Source organism: Camellia sinensis, chromosome 3 (assembly GCF_055761805.1).
Source record: "Camellia sinensis isolate YWXY chromosome 3, ASM5576180v1, whole genome shotgun sequence".
Taxonomy (NCBI): domain Eukaryota; kingdom Viridiplantae; phylum Streptophyta; class Magnoliopsida; order Ericales; family Theaceae; genus Camellia; species Camellia sinensis.
In genome coordinates this window covers 147,427,674-147,437,694 of record NC_138963.1, presented here as the reverse complement: position 1 = coordinate 147,437,694, position 10,021 = coordinate 147,427,674, and positions in this window count along the sequence as shown.

Here is a 10,021-nt window from a genome sequence, read left to right as displayed (position 1 = left end):
CACAATTTCCTCGACCTCTCAGATCCTTCATCGTAGGCATGGATTGATCGGCAAAAATCAATCGCCGAGTTCCAACCCCATCGACAACAATTCCGACCCAAACCGATCATTCTCCCAAGTTTGTTACCCAAGTAACTCACACATCAAGAACACTCGGTGACAACGAGGATGAATCGGCTTCGAGAGATTGGCAAACTTATACATGTAATAACAAATGGTGCATGGTCAAAACAATTTTGAGCTCGATTTCGCCATCTCTGACTTTAGCATCGTCATCGGCTTCAGCTTCGACTCGGATTGTCCAAAACAGACCTCCAAATTCGACTATCACAACTACGCCTATTCGGCAACTGCCAACAAACCAACTTACATCCAAGCCCATCGAGCAAGTCGGCAACCGATTGGCTTGTTCGGCAACTTATTGATTATCTGGCAATTTTCATTTTCTGCATATGATAACTCGGCTTCGACAACATTTATTCGGCCTATTATCAACAAAGCTTGGCACATTATTCGGCAATTTTATTCTCTGCATATAACTCAGATTCCACAACATCTATTCGGCCTATTATCAACAAAGCTTCAACAACTTATCCGGCAATATTCATTCTTTGCATATTATCACTCGGCTTCAACAACATTTATTCGGCCTATTATCAACAGTTTCGAAATCCGGCATATTAACAATTGCAAGTTAGCTACACAATCTTGCTCGACACTATTCTCTCGGTATAACACTAGCATCTCGGCTTGCTGAAATTCATATTTGAAAATACTAGCAAATTCGTGTCAACTCGAGCAGTCCAAACCCACCAACCCGCGGAGCCAAGAACTAACCAAAGTTCGCCGGTAGTTGCGAAACAAACCAAATTTTTAGAAAAACTAAAATTTTCATAATTGTCAAAATCAAGTTTTGGCCATACCGGTGTGAAGTACACATTAAGTCGAGTCCAACGCAACAAACCACGTCAAAATCAGAGCTAAAACGAAGCCGTACAGCGTAGGCGAAATTTGCCCAGAAATTCACCTATTTTGTCGAAGAGAACGACCAGAAGTTGGCAGACAAAGAAATTATTGTGTGCATTGTGGCTAAATTACATCATGTCATAGCCAAACAATCAAATTCAAATCCATAATGAGCCAAATATATGCACAAAGATTTAAGGTGGCAAAGTGGTTAAGTGTTTAATATTTTTCACAAGGATATGAGTTCAAATCTTGTAGGCAACAACATTGTTTATATTTTTTGCCACACCACTAAGCTGTGCTGCAAGCAATAAAGCCAAGCCATTACATGCAGAATAAGTCAAAAAAATTATCCAGTGCTTTGCGGAGCCTAATTCTCTCCCGATCTAAGCCGTCGGATCCGTTTTAGCTATAATTACGCCATCCGGAGTCCGATTCCAGCAATCATATAGTCGTTTCCAACTATTTAGAGCCTTCTGAACACATCCGTACGATCTGATTTTGGAAATTCCATACCAAACATTCATAGATGTTATATGCAATGCCACATATCGCAGCTAAAAACAACATTTTTGCCGTCATACCTGGAGTTTGCTCAATACCGAATTCACTAACTACATCTTATTTGGAGACTCTCTGCCTATCTCCCAGCTCGACTCATTTGTCACCAAAGGATGAATTCTTCCCGAATAACAACTATCACTCCACAGCATTAGACATTCTCGGAACAACAACAGTTGTAAATTTGTCTACCTTTTCTACAAAAATCTCATAATTTCTCAAAAACTTGGGAGCACGGAATCTGTTTCAAATTTTTATCTGCAATTTTGGCCTACGTCCATTTTATTCCTTCCAAATAACAAATCTTATTCAAAAGAAATGGGGCAAATATACGTTGGACAAGAAACTCAACTTCAATAAATTGGCAACCATTGCCAACCAAGTTCTTAGCAAATCCAACTTCGACGGGATACCGACACACCGTGAAGCTAAGAGAAATCGCCGACCAAACGATCGGCACAATCACCGATCCAAGTGTAAACAGACATCGATGTTTTGACACTAGTTACTCGGCAGTGCATCAACTTTATCAGGCAAGATTATTCGACCACTATTAATTCAACATTATGCATGATCATTATTCGGCCGTGCATCAACTTTATTCGGCTAAGCAACATTATTTGTCAACTTTATGCATTATCAAACTTTATGCAGCAACATTGGCCATAGTATTTGGCAACTTTATTTGCCTAACAACATTATTTGCCAAAACAATTGCCCACTGGGACATCAATCAATTTTTCGCTTTCCAATTGGGGCACATCAGCCGATCATCATCTCGGCACCTTTGATATGCATGCATACTCGGCCAACTTGGTACAAACATTACAACGACGTTCACTTGAGTTACAAACTCCCACTCCTTTTCACACAGCTTGAAGCAAGCGCCCGTTTTAGGGCAATACATTACACATTTCGCAGTCAACAGTTTGCATATTTTTACGCGCTGTTATTTTACCAAAGTTGAATCTTCCCTACAACATAGGGCAATGGGAATCTACATTCCTTCCGACTAACACCTGTCATTCGAAAGCAATGGGGCAAGTCTACCTTGGACTAAACGCAAACCGAGCAACTCGGCAATTAAATCGTTGGGCCAATATCTACTTGGCAATTCCATACAAGCGGAGTAATATTATTGGTGATTAACACGTCCACCTTATTCTATACAGGATACATTATTCAAAGTCCTTGCCATGTTGGCACTTCGTTGCCACTTAAAATCAGCAAAGTCTCTAAGTATAGTGTAATCTTCGCACTCGGCACGGAGCGCCATCAAGAAAGGCCTATACCTACGCCTGGAGGTTAGAATACCGTGGCCTATACCTACGCTCGAAGGTTAGAATACCGTAGCCTACACCTACGCCCGGAGGTTAGAATACCGCGGCCTACACCTATGCCCGGAGGTTAGAATACCGCGGCCTACACCCTTACCCGAGGGCTATAATACCGCAGATCTACACCCTCACCCAGGGGTAATAATGCCGAAGTCTAATTTTTGGCTAATATATCTACCTTATTTAATCTGTCTTATTTGGTTCAGGCAATCATTTCCGTGCTCGGCCTATAGAAATATTTCTAGCTCGGCACGAAAGTCCATATTTGGAAGCAATCTTTACACTTGACAATATACCACACCCATGCCCGGGGGTCAGAATACCGCAGCCTACACCCATACCCCGGGGTTAGAATACCACGGTCTATCGTTATGATTTGTTTGTATTCCTTTCTGGGTTTTAGCTCACCCCACTCAGCCTATGATCGACTTATATACATTTATAGATACATTCAAGACATACGTACATTTATACATACATTCATACATACATTCAAGCACACATGTAGTCATTCATTCATACATTTTATTCAAAGTGTTCTTTATCAAAACACCTAATAGCTATTTGAACAGCGTAACTTGGCAAGAAAAAAAAACTCTCATTCCTTCTACCGCAGACAATGAAAGTTTTAGGGCAATTATGGGAGCCAGAAAACAATATATATCAGTTTATGGAAGTTAACCTAAACAAGGCCTACAATAGGTCCAGCCCAAACAAATATCACACCCCCTTCCATCTATATAAAGGGGAGGGGGGGATCCCAGAAGAATGGTATGTTCTCTTTCCCTACACTACACACCAAGCACTCTACACTTTCCAGACTTTCATTTCTGCTTAACAGGTACTTCACCATCGGAGTGCCTCTGGCCGACAACCCCGGTTGGGTGGCGCCGATCATGCTCATCTTTGCAGGTATACTAGACCCAAGTTGATTTCTTCATTGGATCTCTACAATCCATGTGAGAGGATATTTCATGGTCTCATAGGCTGATGTGGCGTGTATTTCTGTTTGATAAAAATCGGATGCATCTTCACTCCCAACGGGATGTCTAACATAGAAGATAGAGTTGCCAAAGCGTCAGAGAACCGGTTGTTCTCTCTTATTAGATGCATAAATGTTAGCTTTTCAAACCTCAAAATCATAATATCTAGGGTCTTATGGTAAACCTTGATTTTCTCCTCTTTGACATTCCAGTCTCCGTTTGCTTAAGACACCATCAAGTTCAAGTCTTCGATGACATCCTACCTTATTGCCCCTAGTTCTAGGACAACTTCTAAACCAATAATACACGCTTTGTATTCTACTTCGTTGTTGGACACTTTGATCTAGAGTTTCAACGCCAGCATGGGCCACACCATGGGTAAGAGGCGCCATCACCCGAGTCTGCAAGAAAGTGGTGAAGTCGACAGGCTCATGATGCCGGTCACCATCCTCTCCCAACATCAAGAAGTCGATCTAAGGACCATTATGAAGATCGTCCACTACCCTCATGCCAGCAGGATGAGGATGTGGAATGTCCAGATCCATTACCCCTTATGTCTGGCGGATGAACCTCTCCCATAGGTAATAAGCTCGGCCAAAGGGGCCCTCAAACAGAATCCGCATGGTAGAGGCGTGCCATGCAGCAACGTAGGTCGCCCTTGGTGCCTGAGGGATACCCATCCAAGGATGCCAGTCAGCTTGTGGAAGTAGATGTCAGATGTCAAGGATCTAAGTAGTTTGAAAACACAGTATGGAAACAACAGTATAAGAAGCAACACTATGAGAATAACAGTGCAGTGTGGAAACAGTGCAGTATGGGAACAGTGCAATATGGAAATAGTACAATATGAGAATAATAGTAGTATGGAAACAGTAGTATGGAAATGTGAAGACTAGTATTTTGTAACCTGATTCACGGTGATGGTGTCAAAGAAACGGCGAATGTATGGAAGTCTCGTACTACGTGACAGTGTCACTCGAATTGGGAGTTGTTGTACCAGGAGTAGGGTATTGACAACTCAATCGGCCTCACCAGAACCGGAGCTAGAGAGGTGAAATAAGTGTAAACCCATAGCTGGAAGAAGAAAAAGATGAATGAAGTAAATGAGCAGATAAACAGGAGAAATGCAAAACAAAGATGAGCAGGAAATGTAAAATTGAACAAAATGTAAAGCTGTACAGAAAAAGTAAGTGTGAGGTGTACCTCCCAAACTCGTCAATAGCCGTCCAGTGAATTCTCCTTGAGGCAGGATACGAAACTCATATAGCAGTACAAGGTGGCCAGGCTGGCGCCACCCCAGTCATACTCTATCACCTATGGTAGGTTCACCAGTGCCCCCAAAAGATGTAACCCCACGATATTTTCCTATTCACAAACAAGGTAGTACTGGGTGTACGTAAGGAAGCCACGGGTGTACTGAACAACCTCATCTGGAGGGACAGGCTGAAAATCGGAGAAGTGATGAAAGAACCTGCTATACATCACCATCCCGTGACTGGTGGTGTCTGGGATTGCCCGGAGGAGCTGACGTTGTGCGGCTCTCCACTACATCATATTAGGATCACATGGAATCGGACCGCCAACCCTGACCCGCAGGTCAGTGAGCATCGCGAAATCGTACAGGGTCAGAGTCAACTCCCCTATCGATGAGAAGTAGAACGAGTCTGTGGTGTCCTACCATCTCTCTACCAAGGCCCTGTATAGCAGTGACACAGCCCTCATCTGTATGAGCCCTGAACATAAGGGCCCAAAGCCGACAACATCAACTAGTGTGCGGACCTCTGCAGGAAGCCTCTCATACCAGCATCGGGCCCAGATATGGATCCATAGCCGTCAATCCTCCAAGCTATCACTTGTAAATGGGAAGTGTATGTAACATTAATGAGTGGTCTGTCTATGAGATTCGACATATGTACAAAACAAAGGAAAGTTGCTTACTGTGGAGGCATCGGCGGACAAGTGTTCCGCAAGCTTTGACAGTAGGATGTCCTCATCTATCCCTGGGATGAGGCCCTCAAATCTCAAAATACTGCCTGGGGACGGAGCATGTGTACGTGGTCAGTAGGTGGCCACATCAAATGGCCTCTCGATGAGGGAAGGCAACGCAGGAACGTCCTTGGCCTCTATATCCGCACCCAAGATAACCCCAATACCAATGGAAGGGTCCAGGATAGGAACCTCGTCACTAGCCATAGAGAGAAAGCGAAAAAAAAAAAAAAAAAAGTGAAGAAAAGTGAAGGGATGATTGAAAATGGGTAAAAACCCCAAAATCCAAACCCTAGGAGAGAGAAAGTAAAGAAGTTCTGGAAAATCAAAGGGGGAAAGAAGGAAAATGTGGGTAAATTTGAGGGAAAGCAAGAGAAACCCCAAAACTCAACCAAATTAAATTTTGTTCGGTTCAAGGTGTAGAGGAGGGAAGGGTTTCAGGGAAAAAAATTGCAAGGGTTGTTGGGTAACTCAAAGGGGGGAAAATCTAGAGAAAGGAGAAGCCCAGACAGAGAGGGAGAGGAGTTTCAACCTTAGATGTGTGCAAAATGGAGGTTGGAATGTGTTTAAAACAACCGTGTTGTGCAGATTTCCCAATTCTTCCCCTGCCGCTATCGAGGCTCGACCAGCTTTATTAAAGCCCGATCGTGCTTCATTGAGGCCTGGCCGGCTCTCAGTTTGAATTTAGTTGGTTTTTTTTATCTTACTTTATTTCTTGTATTATGGAGTTTTAATCTAAAAAATAAACAAAAACTAACAAAAAACAGTGAAGAAGAAGAGAAAAGAACAAAGAGATCAAAACAGAAAAAAAAAAAAAAAAATTCAAAATAAAGAAGGAAGGGAATAGAAGCAAAAATATAAAAGAGAAGGAAAGGAAAAATAGAGGAATTTTGTTCATCCTGTTTTGTTCTATTGCATGACTTCATGATTTGTTGCGTTAATTCGTTCCGTTATTTTGTAACACACAATATTGTGTGCATGGTTAATTCAGAGGAGTTCCAAATAAATGCCACAGTAAAATCATCATCCATTTTACCATCAAATTGGAATGCGGTGTGCTGTGTTAAAATTAAAGCCCATTGTTTTCACACATTGGCAAATTGGCTTTCATTTTACTACGTTGCTTTGATTGTTTTGATTTTATGTCTCTTTGTGTAGAATTTGTGTTCACTTCTTTGTCACTTCGCTAATTCATGTTTATGCGTTGTGTCTTGACTTGAGTTATCTTCGAGGCCTTCCCGGGAATGAGATAATTTGGCTTCAAAGTTTGCCTGCTTCTGAATTTGGCTGCTTATGCATTATTCTGATCTTCTCCTCTCACGTGCGACGCGTGAGAATTGTTTATCCCTGGTTAAAAACAACAAGTGTGCCTGTTGTTTACACCACCTTTACTCCTATCGTGTGCGACACGTTAGGATTGTTCCTTCGGTTAAAAACAATAGGTGTGCCTATTGTTCACACCACATTTCCTTCTATCGCGTGCGATGAGTTAGGATTGTTCCTTTGGTTAAAAACAACAGGTGTGCCTGTTGTTTACACCACATTTTCTTCTATCGCGTGCGGCGTGTTAGGATTGTTCTTTTGGTTAAAAACAACAGGTGTGCCTATTGTTCACACCGCCTCTTCTCCCATCGCATGCGACACGTTAGGATTGTTTCCATTTGGTTAAAAACAGCAAGTGCGCCTATTGTTCACACCGCCTCTCCTCCTATCACGTGCGACGCGTTAGGATTGTTTCCATTATGTTAAAAACAACAAGTGCGCCTGTTGTCCACACCACATTTCCTCGTATCAAGTGAGACGCGCTAGGATTGCTTTCATAGGTTAAAACATCGGGTGCACTTGGTGTTCACACCACCTCTCCTCCTATCGCATGCGATGCATTAGGATTGTTTTCCTTGGTTAAAAAATCAGGTGCGCCTGTTTGTTCACATCACCCTTACTTCTATCATGCGAGACACATTAGGATCTCGGTTGAAACCTTAGGTGTGCTCGACGGTTACGTCATCCTTCACCCTTCCTATGCCAGGCCTAGTTAGGTCTGCATTTTCTTACATCATTTCTACATGAGACATAGTTTGGTTTATGCTTTCTTTGTCCTTTCCACATGAGACGTGTCTGTTTATTCACTTCTTTCCGTGTGAGACAAAGATGGATTTATTTTGCTCTGATTTACATTTTCATTCAAACATTGCATTCTTGTTTAGATTGTAGCGTTATTTCATTGCTTCATTTACATTCGAATGTTCCATTACATTGTTTCATTAGTGTTTCATTGCATGATCATAAGTTATTTTCTGCATGTTATTTTGCACTTTGCCCTCGGATTTAATCTTTGCATTTATGTCTTGATTTCTTGCCTAAGCCTTGTGGCCTCGTCAAAATGGGTTACCTCTTGGCTTTGACATTCACTCACGTCACTTTATGACTTCGAGCTCTATCAAAGAGGGGCAACTGTAGACACCCTATTTTTGACTACCCGCAAGGCTCGAGCACTTTGTCCGGTACGCTTGATGATGAAAGTGGTGTTGTGCATGGTTCGAGGTCTTAATGAAGGGGCTATGTTTAAGTTCCGAAACAATCCCAAACCTTCCATATTCCCACTGCTTATACCTAGAAATCCATTTTTCACATTGTGCCACCCCGTGCTGAGTCTGAAGCAAAGAGATAGGGGATGACATTGAGGCCCGACCGTGCCTGATTAGGAGTTGGCCGTGGCCATTCATGGCCAACAATGCCTTGGTAACGAGAAACACTGTTCTGGGTGGGAGCCCACCAACTGTCTATTTTTTGAACATATTTATGACCTCTTTTACTTAAATTCTATAAAAACGAAGTTGTATCTCTATTTTTAGGGTTGAACAAATTCTAAAAAGCTTATACACCTTCTTGAGAGCTCCTTCTTCTTGAACAAGCAACCTTTGAGCAAGCTTACCACCCTTGACCTATATCCATACACCATATACACCTTCATACCTTACCCTTGGAACCTTGGTTGAGCCTTGAACATCACAATTTAAGCTTGAGAGTTAGTTTAGACCAAGTTTGATTTACAAACAAAGAGCTTACCGTTCTTGAGAGGTATAAGCTTACTATCTCTTCTCTTGCTCTCTTTGGTATCTCTTTCTATCTAGTTCTTGTAGTTTTGTATTGTTTTAATCCTCTTTTCAGTGTCAAAGCTTGGATTTGGATAACTACCAAAGGGTAGAGAGAGTTACCACCATTTATTGCACCTTCACCTATAGCTCAAACCCTTATGTTTACACCCTTTTCTTTGTTTTCTAAATTGATTTCCAGAGTTTAAAAGAGGCCAAAAAAAATGCTTCGAGGTTTTAAAAGTGGAGGGGTTAGCCACCCCTCCTTGTTCTTGCTTACTAGCCTTATTTTCTTTCTTTGTTGTTTAGCTTTTTGGGCTCTTTTTAGGCACTTTGAGCCACTATTTTTCACCCATTACGGGTTGTTTTAGGGTTGTCCTAGGTTATTTAATTAATTCATGATTTGATTAGCTTGCTTGTTGTCTCATATGTTCGCATATATAGCTTGTTGTAGGTTGTTCTTGGCCTTTCTTTGTTTAATTTCCATGTTTAAGAACCTCATTTTCACAAGTAACCTATCATCTATTTCTTTCATTTGAGAGTTGTTTCAATCGGTTGATGGTTGTTCAAAACATGAGCTAGAGATCTACGCTTAATGGCTTAATCTCTACGGAGGTTCATCGCCAACGACATAGTCTCTCTTTCATGTTGAGAATCACTTTCCGTTTGACACGCTTTTCATTTAGTGGACGTAATCATCACCTTGGACTTAATGGACTAAAGAATGAAAAGGTCTAAAAATTGCTAAAATGAACCAAACCACATAAAGAAAATGAGTCATATTGCTTGGATTCGGCCGGAAGTTATACCGAGTCTATTGTTCAAGGGTTGTCTTACATCAATTCATGATGTTTCGATTAGCCTTGAAGCGTTCCTACTTCCTTCTTTGAGCTTATTCCATGATAGGAGGGAGGGGTCGTTATTGATTCATTGCATTCATTAATTTTTGTCCAAAATCAAGCACTAACTCATCAAGCAACCAATTTGCTCATTTATGGTTTTGGAAATGACTTCATTCTTCTCTTGAGGCATACCATGAGAGAGAAGAGTAGAAGGGACAAACAGAGTTCAAAACATAACTCTGTCTGCACTG